This window comes from Lethenteron reissneri, chromosome 59 (genome assembly GCF_015708825.2).
Source record: "Lethenteron reissneri isolate LAM-NWPU_2019-01 chromosome 59, ASM1570882v1, whole genome shotgun sequence".
NCBI classification, from domain to species: domain Eukaryota; kingdom Metazoa; phylum Chordata; class Hyperoartia; order Petromyzontiformes; family Petromyzontidae; genus Lethenteron; species Lethenteron reissneri.
Window position 1 is genome coordinate 4,032,252 of NC_083837.1, and position 20,984 is coordinate 4,053,235.

The following is a 20,984-nucleotide window of genomic DNA, read 5'->3' on the forward strand; positions in this document are numbered from 1 at the left end:
TCCTCCCCACAGAGAACTCAGTCCGCTGTGGCCAGTCCCGCCTGTGGTAGTGCGCCTTGGTGTCCCTGCTGTCCCAAATAGTACCTTTTCGCTCTTGTCTTGATAAATTGGCCGCAGACATAGCAAAATGCGTTTGCCGGATGCTTGCAGCCTCTTGATTCCATCTCAGGAAAATGCAGATATGTATCCACTTAGGCAGCTGGAACTAAACTGAACTGGTAGGATTTCGATTTAAACTTTCGTGACTGCAGGGATTCATCTTCTTGGTTCTTTCGGTAAAGTCACGTAGAATTGAAATAATAAATTAATAAAAATAATAAAATAATTCTCACGACGTTTCGGCCACAACGCAAGTAGCCGTCCTCAGGTGGAGAACAGGTCTGTCGAGGAGACAGAGTCTGTCGAGGAGACAGACCTGTTCTTCACCTGAGGACGGCTGCTTGCGTTGTGGCCGAAACGTCGTGAGAATTATTTTATTATGTTTTATTTGTATTATTTTTATTCTACGTGACTTTACCGAAAGAACCAAGAAGATGAACTGGTGGGCTTAAGGCCCCTGTATTTATACTACTATTTATATTATTGGAAAGTTCTAGAATGTTCGAGAAGTTACTCCAAGTTTACTCAGCACTGAATCTATCTGGAATGTTCTGGAAAATAGGTAAATGAAAAAATATCACTGTCGTGGTCACAAAGCAAAGTTTGTGGGGAATAATAGCCATTTTCTGTACTTTTGAGGAATTAGGAAATAACACTTACTACCCAGGAACAAAAAATATGTTGCTACACAGTGTTATCCTCGTAGCAAAAGTAGCTACAAATGCTACGGGCACCGCACTTTCAAGGGCCCCGCGCTAACTGCTTTCAAGCTATCAATTCCGGTTTAAGTGATTCTGCACTAGCTCAATTACTATAGTACTATACCGCCTTCAACTTTTACGAACGGCTGGGCGTTTAAGGTTAGCGATTTGTCGCTAAATTATCTGGCCGTATTGCAAACGAAAAAGTACAATTACTTTACTATGCAAGTAAAAAAATGCGTGTGTTTTAATATTACCGTGGTTGGTTGCTTTCGTTATTTAGGGCCCCTCTATTATAACAAATGCTACAGCAGTGGCGGCTCCTGCAAAATCTCTCAGGGGGGGGCAAATGTCTGGATGATTGATAAGGATAAGGTCCACCCATGCAATGGATAAATTAACAGCTTAAGCATGTAAAGGCAACTTCACTTCTTTAATATTCATGAAAAATAAAGTGACTCTTACAATACATCTCCTTGTTTGTTTCTATACTCACTATTATTACAATCCACTCAGTTTCTTTTATTAAAGATTCCACTAGGTGGCGACAAATAATATGGTTGACTGAAACGTGCTTACGTATGATGACGTAAGCACGTTAGGGCGAGCCCTCCCGGAAGCCATAGAGAATGCATTGCAGCGCCCCCGTTCGAAAAAAAACATCTTTGAATGTAAGTCTATGGGAACACTCGGGGCGATTCTCAGCCGGAGTGAAATCGCCCAAAAAGAGGCGGTACTCCACAGAACGTGACATGACGCTGATTGGACTATATCCAGAGGCACAGTAACGGCTAGCGTGACTCTGTGGTTTAATGACATTGGTAGTGCGTCGCCCAATCGCCCTAATGAAGAAACCGCCCCTGTGCTACAGGCCCCGCGAGGGCAGGTAACATTCTTCCCATGCCAAGCTCCCGCTCACCATCTCCACCCCTTCCAGGCGTTGTCGTCGGGCGCGAAGGCGGTGAAGGCGGCGCGTCCGGCCAGCACGCTGCCCAGGTCGGCCTGTTCCATGTGGGCCGCGGTGATGGTCGCCCCCGCGGCCTCCAGCGTCTCCGCCATGGTGCCCAGCGGCAGGACTGCGGTGGTGGAGAGACAAGGCCGTGGCCGGCAAGGTGGGCGTTTTGGCGTCATCTGGTCCAACACCATGTGAGACTAGGCTCTAAGGAAAGCTGTCTCGGGTGTGGACCAATCAACTTCAAGGACAATGCACATTATCAGAGTTATGCTTTTTGTTTGCATTACGACTGCAGGTATTGTGGTATATGCAAACATGACTCCTCGTAAACAAAGGTGTCAGTTTTGTTGCCAGATAGAAGGTTAAAAAACAATTATCAAGGTGGGGTGGGTTGGGGTGGCATCCTCGGCGCAACTCGTTCGAACCGTTATTTTGTGTGTGCGTGGGTGTGCTCGCTAACAGCACTTGCCCCGACAGTCTGTTAAGGCTACACGTTGCAGTGGGCTTACTCTCCAACACACAACCGGTGTGAAGAACTAGTACACTACACTATACACTACACTATACACTACACTATACACTACACTATACACTACACTATACACTACACTATACACTACACTATACACTACAATATACACAACAATATACACTACACTATACACTATACTATATACTATACTATACACTACACTATACACTACACTATATACTACTACACTACACTATACAGTACATTATACACTACACTATACACTACACTATACACTACATTATACACTACACTATACACTATACTATATACTATACTATACACTACACTATACACTACACTATATACTACTACACTACACTATACACTACAATATACACTACACTATATTACACTATACACAACACTATACACTACACTATACACTACACTATACCCAACACTATAATTGCAAATGTTGTTGTGGGTTTCCTCTACAACACACAACCGGTGTTGGCACGTTCTGTTTACGTGACAAACCTTACTAATTGGCTGTGTCGGGTGGAGGCGGGTTTTAACGACGCATTCATAGATATACGCGATCTAAACCACAAAACCTCTATTATGGTTAATATTTGTCGCAAAAGCCTACGTGTTTAACCAAACTGACATTAATTCTAGATTTGAAGATTTCGTGACTGCAAGGATTCATATTCTTAGGTTTTTTCGGTAAAGTCACGTAGGTAAAAAATTAAAATTAATAAAAGTAAAATAAAAATAAAATAAAATCACGACGTTTCGGAGGCAACACAAGCTGCTGTGACAGGTCCACCTGAAGACGGAAGCTTGTGTTGCCTCCGAAACGTCGTGATTTTTATTTTATTTTTATTTTACTTTTATTAATTTTAATTTTTTACCTACGTGACTTTACCGAAAAAACCTAAGAATACAAACTGACATTGTACCTAACCCCGAGAGGAAACTAATCACGAATCACAATATTGGCCGTGAAAGCGTACGTGTGTCTTCCACCCTTCCTGAAACCCAGGAGTGTTGAACCCTGGTGGCTTTTGTCCGCGGAGTTTCTGCATCCCCTCGCCCCTCGGCCCCTCCCTGCGTGCTCACGGTTTGTGCTTTACACCGAGGGTTTGTGTGGAGTTACAATTTAAAACAAATTAAAAAAACTAACCCGTAAAAACAAAGTTTTTCACTATAAATCCTTTATATGCGTGGCGGCTAGAGTCCTCTCGTCCTCTGGCTTGAGATGGCTGCCACTTATGGGTCAGATGATTGCCTACCACCATTAAGCAATTGGTAATTAAATATACAAAAAAAAATCCTAAAAGTGTAACATTTTGGGAAAATTTTTTCACCAAAATTTATTGTCACGCACAACGCGTCTGTGTGCAAAACGCCAGCTCGATTGGATCACGGGAAGTGGGTTAAAAAACGACCGAAAGATTTGCACGGTCGTAAGCGCGCAAGCAAGCAAGCGAGTGAACTTAATATAAAGGATTTAAAAAAAACAATCGAGGTTCGTGTTGTGAATAATGGGTGGAAAGGTACAAGTTCTTACTGGCAGGACATCCCTTCTCTCCCTCCACCGGGAGGTAGCCAGGGCAGCACTCGTAGGTGATTGTGCTGAAAGAAACGGGACAAGGCACATCCGATTAGCCGCCTGTACACCTCCGATAGCCCCAGTTCATCTTCTTGGTTCTTTCGGTGAAGTCACGTAGAAGGGAAATAATAAAATAATAAAAATAAAACATAATAAAATAATAAAATAATAAAAATAAAACATAGTAAAATAATAAAATAATAAAAATAAAACATAATAAAATAATTCTCACGACGTTTTGGCCACAACGCAAGCAGCCGTCCTCAGGTGAAGAATGAAACACCACCAAGCTTGGAGCGTATATTTAAGCTGGGTTGGAGGGGGGGAGGTGGGAAGAAGAGCGCCTTGCCAAAATAATTTGCATATCAAGAGGAATTTAGCATATGGAAAATGCGTAGGAGGTGGATGGAGGGGTTTCAAATTAATATTATGCCCGTGCATTATGCAGGATTAAGCAGCATCAAAGGGAGGGGGAAGGGGGGTAGCATTAACAGCTCCTCCAATTGGTCCCAACATTTTGATTTAAAGCTTTCGTGACTGCAGGGATTCATATTTTTGGTTCTTTCGGTAAAGTCACGTAGAAGGGAAATAATAAAATAATATAAATATTATATAAATAAATATTTCACACCTGATGACGATTGCTTGTGTTGCAGTCGAAACGTAGTGAGAATTTTAATTGTTTTATATTTATATTATTTTATTATTTCCCTTCTACGTGACTTTACCGAAAGAACCGAGAATATATAGTCCCAACACGTCCGATTAGAACCCAACACCTCCGATTAACACGGCCGGTTACGGACGGAGCGAAACAAGTTCCACGTACACACATCGGCATCAGCACAGCTGGCTAACATATGGGGTGGCAAAATAACTTGAACATGCATACATTAGCGCGGCTGGCTACGTACGGCGCGAAAGAAGTCCTACGTACACGACCCCCTAGCAGGATGGGCTACGTGCGGTGCGAGAGAGGTTCGACGCACGTACGTACAGACCAGTGGCGGCTCCTGCAAAGTCTCTCAGGGGGGGCAAATGTCTGGATGATTGATAAGGATAAGGTCCACCCATGCAATGGATAAATTAACAGCTTAAGCATGTAAAGGCAACTTCACTTCTTTAATATTAATGAAAAATAAAGTGACTCTTACAATACATCTTGTTTGTTTCTATACTCACTATTATTACAATCCACTCAAGTTTTTTTTTATTAAAGATTCCACTAGGTGGCGACAAATTATATTGTTGGATGAAACGTGCTTACACGGTATGATGAAGTAAGCACGTTAGGGCGAGCCCTCCCGGAAGCCATAGAGAATGCATTGGAGCACCCCCCGGTCGAAAAAAAACATCTTTGAATGTAAGTCTATGGGGCCACTCGGGGCGATTCTCAGCCGGAGTGAAATTGCCCAAAAAGAGGCGGTACTCCACAAAACGTGACATGACGCTGATTGGACTATATCCAGAGGCACAGTGACGGCTAGCGTGACTCTGTGGTTGAATGACATTGGTGGTGCGTCGCCCAATCGCCCTAATGAAGAAACCGCCCCTGGTACAGACACACATCCACGCCACGCGCGGGAATTGTTATTTTCTGCCGAGGTTTGGCCAAACGCACCCCACGTAGCCACAGCAGCCCTTCCCCGGAGGACCACGGCCGATGTCGCCGCCAATTGAGCGGTGGGGCCCACGAATTGTTGGGGCTGAACCGCAGTCAGCCGGCGTCTGCGGTGAAAACGACCCCGCAGGACTAATCGGTTCTCTGCACTCATTGCCAATGCATCTGGGCCCGCTTAGGGCCATTCCCAGATAGTTTTGTTGTTTTTTATTGAAATGAGCGGCTCAGTTTGAAACGACTTTTTCAAGATCGGTCTCGTCGACCTTAATTAGTTGAGCACATTCCTGAACAGAATGCTGGTGTTCACACGTGTACCCGCATTGAATTAGGAGCCAATGTGTTCTTTAAATGTTGGCAGTTGTGTTTTTCTTTTTTTTTTATTCCCCAACAAGGACTGCAAATTTACGCCGGTCACTGTGAAACACAAAGATAAAGACCACCCGTGTAGCCTTCACGGGCGGTTGGGGCAAGTGCTGTTTGCGAGCAGAACCTGTGAAGGCCGGCACGGCACACGAGGGGGTGGGTGGCTATCAACCACGCCCGGCCGCCTTTGTCTCCTTTGACCTACCTATACCTACTCCCAGGGCCGGATTAAGATTGTGTAGGTCCCTAGCCTCAAGTTCAAGTTCATTTATTTGGTATAGCCCTGTGAGCCATTCGGCTTTTGAATCGGGTGCAACCGCAACAAACAAAAAACAAAAACATGAACAAGAAAACATCTTAAAGTGACTATGTGCAAACAGAAAATGTGTGTGAGTGTGTGAGTGAGTGGGTGAGTGAGTGGGTGAGTGAGTGGGTGATTGGGTGAGTGGGTGTGTGAGTGAGTGAGTGTGTTGGTGAGTGAGTGGGTGATTGGGTGAGTGGGTGAGTGAGTGTGAGTGAGTTCAAGTTCATGCATTAGGTATAGCCCTGTGAGCCATTCGGCTCTTGAATCGGGTGCAACCGCAACAAACAAAAAACTAAAACATGAACAAAAAACATCTCAAAGTGACTATGTGACTGAGTGCAAACAGAAAATCTAAGAAAAGACAGCAAAATATTGCAGAAAAAAACACCGTACACCAACGCTGTGTGCAAAAATACAGGCACTGTGAGGACGCCCCCCAGTTATTTTTTCAAGAGTAAAACCAAAGTTAAAGAAAATTTAAATTTATTTTTAACAAGGTAAACAAACAAATACAATTCGGCAATTCACGAACGAAATCACTTTTCATTTCATCTCTGAAAGCCCTCCAGCTGGCGGACGCCCCTGGGTTGCAGCTCCTAAAGCCCCCCCACAACCTTGATCCGGCCCTGCCTACGCCAATTGTAATGTTCACCAGGTAAGTCCCACTGAGCTATATAGCTATGTTCCAGAAGCGACCTGGTCACACGTGATTTCGTGGCTCGCCATCACTGCGGAATTGAAAGCAGCGGACGCTTCTAAATGTGGAGGGCGGAAGAAACAAAAAACCCCGGCAGGCACCGGGTACTTATTTCAGGCTGAGTCGACCTAGGGGAAGCCCAGAACCGAGTTGAGACAATCGTCGCCGGCGTTGGCCGTGCGCGAGGATCGATACTCGGGCGGTCCGGGTTCCGGAGCGCGGCGCTAACCGTTGCACCACCGCTCCCGTGGATCACGTGATCGCACGCCGTATCGTCCGTTCCAAACGTCACATTCGCTTCCGATTGCTCTCGGCGGAGAAGTCGATCAATCTTTTTGTCTTATTATTTTCCCACGTGACTAAAATGTTATTCTCAGGTGCCGGTTTTAACCCAATTAGGCCAAGAGTGAGGGTTTTGTTGTTGTTGTTGTTTTTGTCAGATGTCGGGCAGCTAAAACAACAGACCGATGCTTTTGTCTCAGGGGATAACACACAACAACAACAAACAAGTAAACCCGTAAAAACAAAGTTTTTCACTATAAATCCTTTATATGCATGGCGGCGAACTTAATATAAAGGATTAAAAAATATATTCGCCTGTGGAGGACGCGGGGATCGATCCCGCGACCTTTGGCATGGGAAGCGAGGGCGCTACCAACTGCGCTACTCCGCCACGGCCTGTGGAGGGGTTACGCTCTGGGCTCTTGCACTCTGACGTTCAGCCAAAGCCATGAATGCGTTCTATTTGAATATATGTAAAATATATTTTTTTTGCCTAAAAAGTGTAAAATTTTGGGAATTTTTTTTCACGAACATTAATTGTCTGGCACAACGAGTCTGAGTGGAAAATGTCAGCTCGATTGGATCACGGGAAGTGGGTTAAAAAACGACCGAAAGATTTGCACGGTCCTAAGCAAGCAAGCAAGCACGCGAACTTAATATAAAGGATTTAAAACAGCATGTGCCTCAACCACACTGTGGCCTTAAAAGTAAAAAAATATAAAAAAAAATTATAGGAGGCGTTTAGAGTAATGGTCCATCTACTTAGAACAAGGGCCATTGCCCGAAACGTCTATTATATATAATGTTTTTTTTTTAAAAACAGACAGTGCTGTTATTGACCAACATGTTAAGTTTTTGTATAATTATTTTTATTATAATTTCTGCTCGCGCTGCCAATGCAGCGGCAGCCAGCAGCGTCGCCAAACAATATGTTTCAGGATTATTCGTATAGGTGACAAAGGAGTGAGCAATATTCAGAAACATTCTCTCAGTACTTGGGGCGCCACGGTGGCTAGGAGATGCTAACTACCTCGCCTGGTATGGAGGAGGTCGTGGGTTCGATCCCGACCCTGACGCCTGCTGTATATTTGGAGTTTGCGTGTCTCTCTCATCATCACGATGGCTAGGAGATGTTAACTACCTCGCCTGGTATGCAGGAGAACGTTAACATCTCCTAGCCACCGTGATGATGATGAGAGAGAGACACACACAAACGCCAAATACACAGCAGGCATCGGCAGAGTAGGGATCGAACCCACGACATCCTGTATACCAGGCGAGGTAGTTAACATCTCCTAGCCACCGTGATGATGATGAGAGAGAGAGAGACGCAAACTCTAAATATACAGCAGCAGGCGTCAGGGTAGGGATCGAACCCACGACCTCCTGCGTACCAGGCGAGGTAGTTAACATCTCCTAGCCACCGTGATGATGAGAAAGAGAGACGCAAACTCTAAATATACAGCAGGCGTCAGGGTCTGGATTGAACCCACGACCTCCTGCATACTAGGCGAGGTAGTCAACATCTCCTAGCCACCGTGATGATGATGAGAGAGAGACACATACACACACACACACAAACTCCAAATATACAGCAGGCGTCAGGGTAGGGATCGAACCCACGACCTCCTGCATACCAGGCGAGGTAGTTAACATCTCCTAGCCACCGTGATGATGATGATGAGAGAGAGACACGCAAACTCTCGATTTGAGCTATTTTTGAGGCGAGGCTGCACCTATGATGTCACGTGACACGTGAGGAGCGATTTTATCGCCACTTCTTTCCTTATGGACATCACTCGCAGCGTCCTGCGCTCATCATCTTGATGGCAAACGGGGCATGGCATTTCTCTGTGTGCCTATGTTTGTTCTCTCTCTATGTATCTCTGTGATATCTGTCTGCTTATATGTCTGTCTATATGTTTCTGGTTCTGTGTTTTATCTCTCTCTCAAATTTAGCATTCTCAGGAAGAACGTAATCAACCAGGTAGGGTGTTGACTGTTATTTTATCCGACTCTCCGTTGTATTACATTACATTTCTAAGTATACTAGATTTGTGTTGCTATTTCATTTATACCTGATGATGATTGCTTGTGTTGCAATCGAAACGTCGTGTGCTAGTATTTAATTTATTATTTTATCTTTATACGTCACTTTACCGAAAGAACCAAAGAGTAATTCCTGCAGTCACGAAAGCTCCAAATTAAGATTGGGGCATGGGGCCGTCCATAAATGACGTCACGCGATTTTGGAATATTTTTGACCCCCCCCCCCTCGTTACATGACGTCAAAAAAAGTCAGACCCCCCCTCAAATATGAAGTCACAAAGCTCTGCCCCCCCCCCCCCAAAAAAAATAACACATGCTTCAAATCATCTTCTTGGTTCTTTCGGTAAAGTCACGTAGAAGGGAAGTAATGAAATAATAAAAATAAAACACAATAAGATAATTCTCACGACGTTTCGGCCACAACGCAAGCAGCCGTCCTCAGGTGAAGGACGGCTGCTTGCGTTGTGGCCGAAACGTCGTGAGAATTATTTTATTATGTTTTATTTTTATTATTTCATTATTTCCCTTCTACGTGACTTTACCAAAAGAACCAAGAAGATGAATCCCTGCAGTCACGAAAGCTTTAAATCGAAATGCTTCAAATCGCTTTAAACTATTGTCATTGTAGTGCGTATTTAATGTGGCGCTGCACTCTGATGTTGTAGGAGGAGACATTTATTAAAAAGTCTATTCAATTAAGTAGAACGTGTTGTCTATATTTATTTAAAGTTGCGCATTTTGATGTGACGTCACATTTCTCCCCCCCCCCCCCCTCGTCACACATCGTCACAAATGTCTGACCCCCCCCCTTCCCCTAGGTGCGTGACGTCATTTATGGACGGCCCCCATGCCCGATTGGTGTCTATGGCTGCGTGAGCGGAGGGGTGTCAAGGTAGGCCTCTTGCGGAGGAGGCTCGTAAAGGACGCCACTGGGCACTTGGAGGCAAGAGGAGCGACGCTCACAACAACGAGCGGAGCCCCTGGCAGATAAAACGACTACTGGCAGATGCAGGGTGCATCTGCCAGTAGGCACTTCAGACGGTCAACCCACAGTGCCTGCTGGGTCTGTTTTTTGCTGGGTCTGTTACGACACCTCCTGTCATCAGCGAGCCTTCGACACTTCACGTGGCCTCAAAGTGCACCTGGCCTGGCACAGGCCCCGTGGTGACGTCACCGTCACTTAGTGACGAATGGCGGCTGTGTTGGTATGGTGTGGGTGGGGGGGGTTACTCCAAGGCCGTAGCCATGGAGTCAATATTGGGGGGGGGACCAAATCTTCCAGGGGGTCTAGGGCCCCCCCAGAAAAACAATCTAAATTTGAAAACTAATTTCCTGCCTAAAATATAAAAAAATTTACTAACACTTGGGATGGACTTTTTATTTATTTTTACAAAAATGTATAATAGTGTATTGTATTGCATTGCTCTGTTTTTTTTTATATTTTCTTGTTTCATTGTATGCATTGGCTGAGATTAGGGATTAATAAAGTACAACCATAACCACAATCGTATACACAGAAATCTATTCATTGTTACATGAAGAAAAGTCCAGTTAAATTTCGATTTAAAGCTCTCGTGGCTGCAGGGATTAATCTTCTTAGTTCTTTCGGTAAAGTCACGTAGAAGGGAAATAATAAAATAATAAAAATAAAACATAATAAAATTTCGATTTAAAGCTTTCGTGACTGCAGGGATTCATCTTCTTGGTTCTTTCGGTAAAGCCACGTAGAAGGGAAGTAATAACATAATAAAAATAAAACATAATAAAATAATTCTCACGACGTTTCGGCCACAACGCAAGCAGCCGTCCTCAGGTGAAGAACAGGCTGCTTGCGTTGTGGCCGAAACGTCGTGAGAATTATTTTATTATGTAAATGTATTATTATTATTTTATTATTTCCATTCTACGTGACTTTACCGAAAGAACCAAGAAGATGAAAAAGATGATAATTTTTTTTTTTACCCTTCTATCTGGCAACAAAACTGACACCTTTTTACAAGGAGTCATGTTTGCATAGACCGCAATACCTGCAGTCATAATACAAACAAAATACATAACTCTGATGATGTGCACTGTCCTTGAAGTTGATTGGTCCACACCCGAGACAGCTTTCCATAGAGCCTAGTCTCACATGGGTTGGACCAGATGACTGCAGGTATTGCGGTCTATACAAACATGACTCCTTGTAAAAAGGTGTCAGTTTTGTTGCCAGATAGAAGGGTAAAAAACCAATTATCATATTTTTACTGGCAAATGAGGTTCCCATAGTGAAGATGAAAAAGTCCATTTATTGTGGCCAAGGTTTAGCAAATTGTTCTTTTTATTTACATAGCATAGCAATTATTTTTTTTTTTAAATATTGTTAATAGCACCATATTGGGGGGGGGGGGACATTTTGAGCATATTTATTAAAATTAAGGCCTTGGGTTACTCACGTGGGGTTGCCACAGACCATCTTGCGGTACCACGTCTGGCAGGAAGAATAGAACGTCTTCCTCGTGTTGGTCACCATCTGCACGGTACACACATTCGGGCTGTGGCCAGCGCCACAAAATCCCCCAGCGATCATTAATTTCTTATCCGTCAGCCATCGAGCCCCACCGCCCTCTGAAACGCATTTTTTTGGTTGTTTTTAACAAGGTAAGCTATTCATAATATAGGTTTTTTGGGTCAGAGCGCGTTATATATAAATGTGTCGTAACCCTCCACCACCCTATGATTGTTTTTTTATTGCTTTCATGGATTTATTTTGGTGATTTCGAAAAGTGTATTGGTTTAGCCATGTTTGTTTGTCGTAGTACAGAGTTAGACTGATGGCCTTAATCTAAGTTGTCTTGTGGTTGTTGTTGTTGTTGTTTGACTTGCATCCCACTGGGATTTTTGCACACAGCGTTGGTGTACGGTGCTTTTTCTGCAATATTTTGCTGCCTTTTCTTGGATTTTCTGTTTACACTCAGTCACATATTCACTTTAAGATGTTTTTTGTTCATGTTTTTGTTTTTTGTTTGTTGCGGTTGCACCCGATTCAAGAGCCGAATGGCTCACAGAGCTATATACCTAATACATGAACTTGAACTTGAACCCGACACGGCCAAACAGTAAAAAATGTGTCACGTTTTCAAAAGACAAATTAATTCACTTCTTTAGCCCACCGGTGTGCTGAAGAGAGCATCAACAGCATTTTAAAATTTGAGTAGTCCGACGTTTCGCTGATAATTACAATCAGCTTCATCGGGCAAGAATGGTGAAGCTCTCCTGTTGCTTCCGCTCTTAAATAGAGCAGCATCAGGGTGACGTCATCATTTACTACACTATACACTACTTCACTACACTATACACTACACTATACACTACTACACTACACTATACACTACACTATACACTACTACACTACACTATACACTACTACACTACACTATGCACTACACTATACACTACTTCACTACACTATACACTACACTATACACTACTACACTACACTACTACACTACACTATACACTACTTCACTACACTATACACTACACTAATACACTACTACACTACACTATACACTATACACTACTACACTACACTATACACTACTACACTACACTATACACTACACTATACACTACTACACTACACTATACACTACACTATACACTACTACACTACACTATACACTACTACACTACACTATACACTACACTATACACTACTACACTACACACTACACTATACACTACTACACTACACTATACACTACTACACTATACACTACTACACTACACTATACACTACTACACTACACACTACACTATACACTACTACACTACACTATAAACTACACTATACACTACTACACTACACTTTACACTACTACACTACACTATACACTACTACACTACACTATACACTACTACACTACACACTACACTATACACTACTACACTACACTATACACTACTACACTACATTAAATAGAGCAGCATCAGGGTGACGTCATCATTTAATTCAATTCAATCTGGTGCAGTGATTCAAGGCAAAGATGGGGAGGGTATTGTAATTATATAGATTGGTAATCATTCAATTGTTATTCATTGCTATTTGTTTCCCTTATAAGGAATTGTAATTGTATTTATTTGATAATACGCTTCCAGGCCGCACTAAGCCTGTAGCTGTCAGAGCGATTTAATTTTTTTCTGTTTCTCTCAATTTCAATGGATTCTCTAATTAGTCTTGGCCAGTAATAATTCGTTTTACACAACACTTCAACATTATCAAAATCAATTGAGTGTCCTTGTTGACAAGCATGCTCTGCCACTGCCGACAGTTGTGTTTGAGATCATTTAATGTTTCTTTGGTGTTGTGGCTCTTTGTTTCCAGAAGCGTTCATGGCTGTCACAAATGATAGCTCAACAAATTTGAGTCATCAACGTCGTCACGTGGACACGCACGACAGCAGCCAAATACTGTACAAGTATAACCCGTAAAAACAAAGTTTTTCACTATAAATCCTTTATATGCGTGGCGGCTCGAGTCCTCTCGTCCTCTGGCCTGAGATGGCTGCCACCTATGGGTCAGATGATTGCATTGCACCATTAAGCATTTGGTAATTAAACATAATATTTTCGTCCTAAAAAGTGTAAAATTTTGGAAAAAAATTTTCACGAACATAAATTGTCACGCACAACGAGTCTGTGTGCAAAATGTCAGCTCGATTGGATCACGGGAAGTGGGTTAAAAAACGACCGAAAGATTTGCACGGTCCTAAGCAAGCAAGCAAACTTAATTTAAAGGATTTAAAAAAACGCGTGAAGCTGATTCTAAATGTGGGAGGGAAAACCTGAGGGACCCGGAGGAAAATCTACGTGACCACGGGGAGAGGGAACACGCAGACTCCAAATATAAAACATTGGATCGTCAAGGGTCGGGATCGAACTGACGACCTCCTGCACACCAGGCGAGGGAGTCAACATCTCCTAGCCACCGTGATGATGATGAGAGAGAGAGAGACACGCAAACTCCAAATATACAGCAGGCGTCAGGGTCGGGATCGAATTCACGACTTCCTGCATACCAGGCGAGGTAGTTAACATCTCATAGTGGGGCAGGTTACCTTCAAGCTCATGCCCCAAGTGGGGCAGGTTACCTTCAAGCTCATGGCCCAACGTTAGGCCAACGTTGGGCCGTGCGCGTGGAACTGTTGAGTCAACGTGGGCGCATCTTTAGCTCAACTTTCCGCGTTTACTGCGAAGTTACCCCTCGGCTTACACTCTGCTCATCGTGTGCCGCCAAAGACAATACGCGCGCACGAAACGTGCGTTTGAAATTAAACCCCCAAAAAACCCCCCGTAAAATTTTATCTGGCACGCTCACGCGAAGCCTTTTGACAAGCAGACATCATCCGGTGCGATCTCACGTGAATAAAAACAATAATATGCGATCATCCAAAAACGTTGAAGCATTCTCTACCGCATGCAGTCATCTTGGCTCGAAACACAAAGCAGCTCTGGCAGCTGCTTGCAGTTTCCAGAACAAGTTTTCTCGCACGTCGCAAAGCCACAGACAGCTCCATGAAAATGTACAACGGCATCTTACGACACAAACTCTCCGTTAGTGGTGTGGCGACTGCGGTCATCCGGAACGTGGCAGGCTTTCGTGACCAAAATTATTCATAATCAACGTTTTTGGGTTTAGATCGTGTTATTTATAAATGTGTCGTAACCCTCCACCACCCGACACGGCCAATCAGTAAAAAAGTGTCACGTTGACAAAAAGACAAATAGTTCACTGCTTTAGCCCACCGGTGTGTTGAAGCGTGAAACCACCACATTTACAAAAAAATGTGGGTAGTGTTGAGTCTATGGTGCAGTGTTGAGTCTATGGGTAGTGTTGAGTCTATGGGTAGTGTTGAGTCTATGGGCAGTGTTGAGTCTATGGTGCAGTGTTGAGTCTATGGTACAGTGTTGAGTCGATGGACAGTGTTGGGTCTATGGACAGTGTTAGTCTATGGGCAGTATTGAGTCTATGGACAGTGTTAGTCTATGGTACAGTGTTGAGTCTATGGGTAGTGTTGAGTCTATGGACAGTGTTAGTCTATGGGCAGTGTTGAATCTATGGGCAGTGTTGAGTCTATGGGTAGTGTTATTCTATGGGCAGTGTTGAGTCTATGGGCAGTGTTGAGTCTATGGGCAGTGTTGAGTCTATGGGCAGTATTGAGTCTATGGACAGTGTTGAGTCTATGGGTAGTGTTGAGTCTATGGGCAGTGTTGAGTCTATGGGCAGTGTTGAGTCTATGGGCAGTGTTGAGTCTATGGGCAGTGTTGAGTCTATGGGCAGTGTTGAGTCTATGGGCAGTGTTGAGTCTATGGGCAGTATTGAGTCTATGGACAGTGTTGAGTCTATGGGCAGTATTGAGTCTATGGGCAGTGTTGAGTCTATGGGCAGTGTTGAGTCTATGGGCAGTGTTGAGTCTATGGGTAGTGTTATTCTATGGGCAGTGTTGAGTCTATGGGCAGTGTTGAGTCTATGGGTAGTATTGAGTCTATGGACAGTGTTAAAAAACTAAAATTGTAAATGTTGTGGTTTCACGCTTCAACACACCGGTGGGCTAAGGCAGTGAACTATTTGTCTTTTGTCAACGTGACACTTTTTTACTGATTGGCCGTGTCGGGTGGTGGAGGGTTACGACACATTTATAAATAACGCGATCTAAACCCAAAAACGTTGATTATGGACAAAGGAGACGTCCGTCTGATGCGGTTGTCTGTGACTTGAACACCTAAATGTGAAATTGTAGTCGATGTTCTGCAGCTACATCGGCCGTTCGACAAGAAGAAGACTTTACTTAGACTCAACACTACACATAGACTCAACACTGCCCATAGACTCAACACTGCACCATAGACCCAACACTGGACCATAGACTCAACACTGCACCATAGACGCAACACTGCCCATAGACTCAACACTGCCCATAGACTCAACACTTCACCATAGACTCAACACTGCACCATAGACTCAACACTGGACCATAGACTAACACTATCCATAGACTAACACTGGACCACAGACTCAACACTGCACCATAGACTCAACACTGCACCTTAGACGAACACTGCACCATAGACTCAACACTGCCCATAGACTCAACACTACCCATATACTCAACATTATCCATAGACTCTACACTGCCCATAGACTCAACACTGCACCATACACTCAACACTACCCATAGACTCAACACTGCCCATAGACTCAACACTACCCATAGACTCAACACTACCCATAGACTCAACACTGCACCATAGACTCAACACTGCCCATAGACTCAACACTGCCCATAGACTAACATTGCCCATATAACCACACAATACCTCGCAATCCACAAATAAGAATAAGGAGACATCAAGGCCGATACACTACTCCGCTACTGCTCCTGCTGACGCGGTCATCTGTGGCTTGGCCACCCTACCGTTGAAATTATCGTCGAGTTCAAGCTCATGTATTAGGTATAGCCCTGTGAGCCATTCGACTCTTGAATCGGGTGCAACCGCAACAAACAAAAACTTAAAAAAAAACATCTTAAAGTGAATATGTGACCAAGTGCAAACATAAATTCCAAGAAAAGACAGCAAAACATTGCAGAAAAAAATCACCGTACACCAACGCTGTGTGCAAAAAATCCCAGTGGGATGCAAGTGTTGGCTCTGCAATCTACATCGGCAGGCTGTACGACAAGGTAAGAATAATTATTTGGTTCTTTCGGTGAAGTCACGTATATCTTTATACGTGACTTTACCGAAAGAACCAAAGAATAATTCCTGCAGTCACGAAAGCTCCAAAATTAAGAAGAAGTGAGCTCTTCACAAATTACGGACACGGTCCGTGGGAAGAGTTTCCCGATCTCATTAAAAATTCCGTCAAAGATATCGATGGGGGGGGGGGGGGGGGTAGGGGGGGTGGTTGACAAAATTCACGGCCGTATCTTTAGAAAACAAATAAGTATAACCCGTAAAAACAAAGTTTTTCACTATAAATCCTTTATATGCGTGGCGGCTAGAGTCCTCTCGTCCTCTGGCTTGAGATGGCTGCCACCTATGGGTCAGATGATTGCATTGCACCATTAAGCAATTGGTAATTAAATATAATATTTTTGTCCTCAAAAGTGTAAAATTTAGGAATTTTTTTTCACGAACATTAATTGTCACGCACAACGAGTCTGTGTGCAAATTATCAGCTCGATTGGATCACGGGAAGTGGGTTAAAAAACAAGCGAAAGATTTGCACGGTCCTAAGCAAGCAAGCAAGCGAACTTAATATAAAGGATTTAACAAGTAAACCCGTAAAAACAAAGTTTTTCACTATAAATCCTTTATATGCGTGGCGGCTCGAGTCCTCTCGTCCTCTGGCTTGAGATGGCTGCAATCTATGGGTCAGATGATTGTCTGCCAGTATTAAGCAATTGGTAATTAAATATTTAATTTGTTTTCCCTAAACAGTGTAAAATTTTGGAAAAAAAAATTTCACGAAAATTAATTGTCACAAACAACGAGTCTGTGTGGAAAATGTCAGCTCGATTGGATCACGGGAAGTGGGTTAAAAAACGAGCGAAAATTTTGCACGGTCCTAAGCAAGCAAGCAAGCGAACTTAATATAAAGGATTTAAAAAGAAGGGTTAGCGGTCGTGGCAAGCCAGGGGCAGTCGTGCAAGTGATCACACCTCTTGCAAGGCGCGTGTGTGCGCGTGTGCGCGTGCACGCTGCTGCTACTGCTGCTGCTGCCACCGCTGCTGCTGCTGCTGCTACTGCTGCTGCTAATGCTGCTGCCACCGCTGCTGCTGCTGCTGCTACTGCCACCGCTGCTGCTGCTGCTACTGCTGCGTTTGTCCACGTGGGGCCCTGCGATTCCAGCGAGCTGGTTTTGACTTCCCCCCGTGCCAGACGGGCACATCGACGACAACTTCGCTGATGTCGTCAAGAAGTGAGAATCCGTCATCACGTGAACTCCGGTCATCATCATCATCTCGGCCTTCGAACAAATACGGCGGTCAGATGCGCTTTCGCGGCCGTCTGGAACGCGCTTCTTGCCGATGTTACGAAGCCGCTGGAGGCTTTGTGCTGTTCGCCTTGTGGCGTTGTCTTCTGGTCTAACACTGTTTGAGACTCGGCTCTAAAGAAAGCTGTACCTGGTGTGGACCAATCGGTTTCAAAGACAATGTCATATATAATTATAATCAGAGCGTGTTTTTTGTTTGCATGTTCACCACGAGTACGTGTCGTTAATGCAGAAGATTCCTTGCAAAAAGTTTCTGTTCGGTGTTTATCACATCTCGACACGACTGTTTAATTGCCAGAGAGGGTAAAACCTATTCTTATGTTTTGACACTGGCAAAAAGAGGTCCCACATCGCCACTGAGTGCTACTGCACCAGATTGACACACTCGTTCCCTTAGAACTTCTCTTCGTGTGCGGTGTGTTGTCCTTCTGCTTGGAACGGTTTGGCTAGGCACGGTGCGAAAGAAGTTCTACATACGTGCGTACACCACACCCCGAGTGCCCGATGACCGTGCGTAAAAATCAAAGTCTGGGGAGAGCAACAAGGGAACAAAAACACGTGGGCAGGTATTGCTACTGCTCACTCCACATCCTTCCTATGCGTTGCCGGTCTCGGCAGGTGCCCAGTTCAACTTGGAACGTTGGGTCCACCAAATTCCAACCGCGTGCCAACGTTTGCCCAACGTTAGCATCTGCGTGCATGCGCATGTGTGTGTGTCAGTGCGTGCACGTGTGTGTGTCAGTGCGTGCACGCGCACATGTGTGTGTGTGTCAGTGCGTGCACGTGTGTGTGTGTGTCAGTGCGTGCACGCGCGCGCGTGTGTGTGTGTCAGTGAAGGGGAGCGGTGGTGTAGCGGTTAGCGTGCCGCGCTACGAAACCGACCACCCGGGTTCCATTCCCTATTCACGGTCAACACTGGCGACGATTATATGAACCGGGTCCCGGGCCTCCCCTAGGTCGACTCGGCCTTAAAATGAGCACCCGCATGCCGTGTGGAAACATCGCAACTAGAGAGACAAAGGCGGCCAGGGTGATCCTGGCCACCCCCCTTCATAGCAGAGGTCGCAACTGGGTACCCGATACCCGTACCCTACCCGATACCCGGCTACCCGTACCCGGCCAGGTACGGGTACGGGTAGCCGTTTGCGACCCTGGTGCGGCCGGGTACGGGTACGAGTAGACCGTGAGTCACTGGTGAGTCACTGTTTTTATTAATTTTAATTTTTTTTACCTATGTGACTTTACCAAAAGAACTAAGAGTATGAATCCTTGCAGTCACGAAAGCTTCAAATCTAGGAGTAACTGTTTGTCACTCATTTCCCAACGTCTTGTCTCTTCTCACAATTCAAGTTCCTAGAATCAATCCACCCGCGCCTGCAACGTGGCTTCATCCCAGAGGTCGCAACCGAGTACCCGATACCCGTACCCTACCCGATACCCGGCTACCTGTACCCGGCCAGGTACGGGTACCCGTTTGCGACCCTGGTGCGGCCGGTTACGGGTAGGCCGTGAGTCACTGGTGAGTAACCGTTTGTCACTCATTTCGGGTAGGGTACGGGTAGCGTACGGGTACCCTTACCCGGCCGGGTACGGGCACGGGTACCCATTTGCGACCCTGGTGCGGCCGGGTACGGGTAAGGAAACTAAAAACCCGTTTGCGACCTCTGCTTCATAGGCGCTGCGCTCTAACGACCAACAGTCTTGGTCCGGGCTTTGCGGATGAACAATTGTCGTTGTGTGTGTCTGCGTGCCGCGCGTGTGGGTGGCGCGCGTGCGCGTGCGTGCGCGTGCGTGCGTGCGTGCGCGTGCGCGTGTGCCCAGCGTTGTTTACCCTTCATCCTTGCCGCGGATCCTGCTGTGCAGCAGCAGGCGGTCGATGTAGGAGGACTGCCCCTCGGCCGTCCCCGGCAAGGTGAAGAGCGCGCACAGCGCCAGCAAGACGCCCAGCATTGTCGCGGCCGCTCGACGCTCCATGTTCGCCCACGTGGGGAGATGCCAAACTTGGGATTACGCGGTTCACAGCAGAAGCAGCAGCAGCGACAGAAGCAGCAGCAGCAGCGGCGGTGATTTGCGAGAGTGTGGAGTTGGCGTTTGGAGTGTTCAGGTGGCGATGTAACAAGGCACGGCGGAGCTGTATCTGGGTTTAGTAGCAGATAAGGCGGTCTGGTTTGTGTTTGTTGGCTCGGCTTACGGGCGAAGTGAGTTCACGATCGTCGCGAGCCTCTTACTTTCTCCCAAGAGACTCAACCCACTTTCTGGAGTTTTCCCCCAAAAAAATCTGAAAAACCACATCTTTTAGCAACATGCCATTTAAGCGCAATCCTATCCCCCCCCCCTCCCGCCGGGCCCTATCCGCTTGCTTTAGGGGAACATTTTTCGTTTTTGTGTGTCACATGTTTTCAAGATTAACGGTTTGTGTAATAATGTAACAGATACACGAACAGCTGTGCGGTGAATGGTTATTTGAGGTTATAGGAGGAGGCGATGGGGTGGAAGGGGGGCGATTTAAAAATTCACCCGTGCGATTACCCTGATGAAATGTGCACGGTCGCCAAATACTTGAAGCGACAGAGCTGATGAACGGAGCCTCCGATGAATTACCCAACCCAGCAAGAAGCTCGCGTCTGGCTCCCAGTTCCAAATGGCCCCACGTGACGGGTCCTAAGCACACGCGACCGAAGAGAGTGGGGTCTCGGCAACAGATGCAAATCTTCTTGGTTCTTTCGGTGAAGTCACGTAGAATGGAAATAATAAAATAATAAAAATAAAACAAAATAAAATAC

At 45.1% G+C, this 20,984-nt stretch overlaps 1 pseudogene; it reads right to left on the reverse strand.

Moving 5' to 3' along the window:
- Nucleotides 1-20,510, reverse strand: part of LOC133357730 (transforming growth factor-beta-induced protein ig-h3-like) — a 54,630-nt pseudogene extending 34,120 nt beyond the window's left edge.
- Nucleotides 20,511-20,984: the final 474 nt, after the last annotated feature.